This window comes from Sturnira hondurensis, unplaced genomic scaffold (genome assembly GCF_014824575.4).
Source record: "Sturnira hondurensis isolate 20B ecotype Veracruz unplaced genomic scaffold, ASM1482457v3 Scaffold0024912, whole genome shotgun sequence".
Classification (NCBI taxonomy): Eukaryota; Metazoa; Chordata; class Mammalia; order Chiroptera; family Phyllostomidae; genus Sturnira; species Sturnira hondurensis.
In genome coordinates, this window is record NW_028097543.1 from 380786 (window position 1) to 383166 (window position 2381).

Consider the following 2381-nt stretch of genomic DNA (forward strand, 5'->3'; position numbering starts at 1 on the left):
TATGTAAAACTTTAGTATTTAGATCATCTTTTCTTTCCATTCATAGAGGCAGCCAGGGCTGGTGGGGTTGGAGGGGCATGAGGGTCAAAGCCAAAAAGATGTGTGGGCTGATGAGGCAGCCAAGGTGGCAGAACTGGAAATTGGTTACATACAGGAGAAATGAGCAATTATTTGGAGGATAAAGAGAACCAGGTTTTCCACCATCCAAGACTGGAATTATAAATCTGGGTAGGGTAGATGCTGGAATGAACCCTGTACTACTGAACTGGAATAGGAGGTACAAGTATGAATTCATGATTGTTAAGTAGATGAACAGATATAAATATGTATGAGTCTGTAAATCTGTGCTTAGGACTTTAAACCATGATGCCTAGAGGCACTGATTATACCTAGTGCCTAGCCTATACCTTGATTTTGAAATATCATTCTTCATTAAAAGGAATCAGGGCTCATTACAGAAATGGCTGATCCTAGGGCTGGGGCAAGGAATGTATGAATCTGGGACATCTTATGCCAGAAGATAAAACCCTGCTCAAAAAATTATAGGAATTTCTCAACAAAATATAGAAGCTGGTTTGGAGGGGCTCTCACCTCTCAGTCCAAATCTGAGAGGTGAATATCAAAATAATCATGATAATGGATTAAAACCCATTGACTAAAATAGAAAAGAGTCCATGAATCCACACTGATGTTAACGGTAGAGAAAGAAACTTTTTTCCTTATAGTAAAATGCCAATTAATAAATGTAATACAACTGGGTGCTTGCTTCGGCAGCACATATACTAAAATTGGAACGATACAGAGAAGATTAGCATGGCCCCTGCACAAGGATGACACGCAAAATCCTGAAGGGTTCCATATTTGTCAATGAATCAGCAGAAGCAGAAATCAAGAAAAAAATCCCATTCGATATAGCAAAAACAAAAATAAAATATCTGGGAATAAACCTAACCAAGGAGGCAAAAGACCTGTATGCAGAAAACTACACAACATTGAAAAAAGAAATCAAGGAAGACACAAATGGAAACATATACCATGCTCATGGATTGAAGAATTCACATCATCCAAATGTCCATGCTACCCAAAGCAATTTACAGATTCAATGCAATACCTATTAAAGGACCAACGGCATATTTCACAGACATAGAACAAACACTTCAAAAATTTATATGGAACCATAAAAGACCCCGAATAGCAGCTGCAATTTTGAGAAAGAAGAACAAAGTAGGAGGGATCACAATACCTGATATCAAACTGTATTCCAAGGCCACTGTCATCAAAACAGCCTGGTACTGGCATAAAAACAGGCACATAGACCAATGGAACAGAACAGAGAACCCAGATATAAACCCAACTCTCTACAGTCAATTAATATTTGACAAAGGGGGCAGTAACATAAAATGGGGTAAAGATAGCCTCCTCAACAAATGGTGTTGGGAGAACTGGACAGCTACGTGCAAAAAAATGAAACTTGAGCACCAATTTACACCATACACCAAAATAAATTCAAGGTGGATAAAGGACTTAAATATACGCCATGACACCATTAAAGTCCTAGAGGAGAACATTGACAGGAAAACATCAGATATTTCACCCTGCAACATTTTTACTGATATGTTCCCTAGAGCAAGGAATATAAAGGAAAGAATAAACAAATGGGATCTCATCCAAATAAAAAGCTTCTGCGCAGCTAAAGAAAACAGCATTAAAATTAAAAGACAACCAACTGTATGGGAAAACATATTTGCCAATGATACCTCAGACAAAGGTTTAATCTCTAAAGTATACAAAGAACTCACACGACTTCACTCTAAGAAGTGAACCAACCCAATTAAAAAATGGGGAAAGGACTTGAACAGACGCTTCTCCAAGGAGGACATACAGAGGATCCAGAGACACATGAAGAGATGCTCAATATCCCTTGCTATTAGAGAGATACAAATTAAAACCACAATGAGATACCACTTTACAGCCTTGAGAATGGCTATCATAAACAAAGCAATAAACAACAAATGTTGGAGAGGGTGTGGGGAAAAGGGGACTCTGGTCCACTGTTGGTGGGATTGCAGACTGGTACAATCACTGTGGAAAACAGTATGGAATTTTCTCAGAAAACTAAAATTGGACTTGCCTTTTGACCCAGCAATTCCACTGTTGGGATTGTATCCTAGGAACCCTAACACACCAATCCCAAAGAACTTATGCACCCCAATGTTCATAGCAGCACAATTTACAATAGCCAAGAGTTGGAAGCAACCTAGGTGCCCGTCAGTAAATGAATGGATCAAAAAACTATGGTAGATACACACAATGGAATTCTATGCAGCAGAAAGAAAGGAGCTCCTACCTTTTGCAACATTATGGATGGAACTGGAAAGCAT

The 2381-nt window shown here is 38.7% G+C and overlaps 1 non-coding gene across 1 annotated transcript; it reads left to right on the forward strand.

Moving 5' to 3' along the window:
- The first annotated feature begins 758 nt into the window (after nt 1-758).
- LOC118982109 (U6 spliceosomal RNA) lies at nt 759-865 on the forward strand. The gene has a single exon (XR_005065486.1). It is a non-coding gene; the product is annotated as a U6 spliceosomal RNA (small nuclear RNA).
- Nucleotides 866-2381: the final 1516 nt, after the last annotated feature.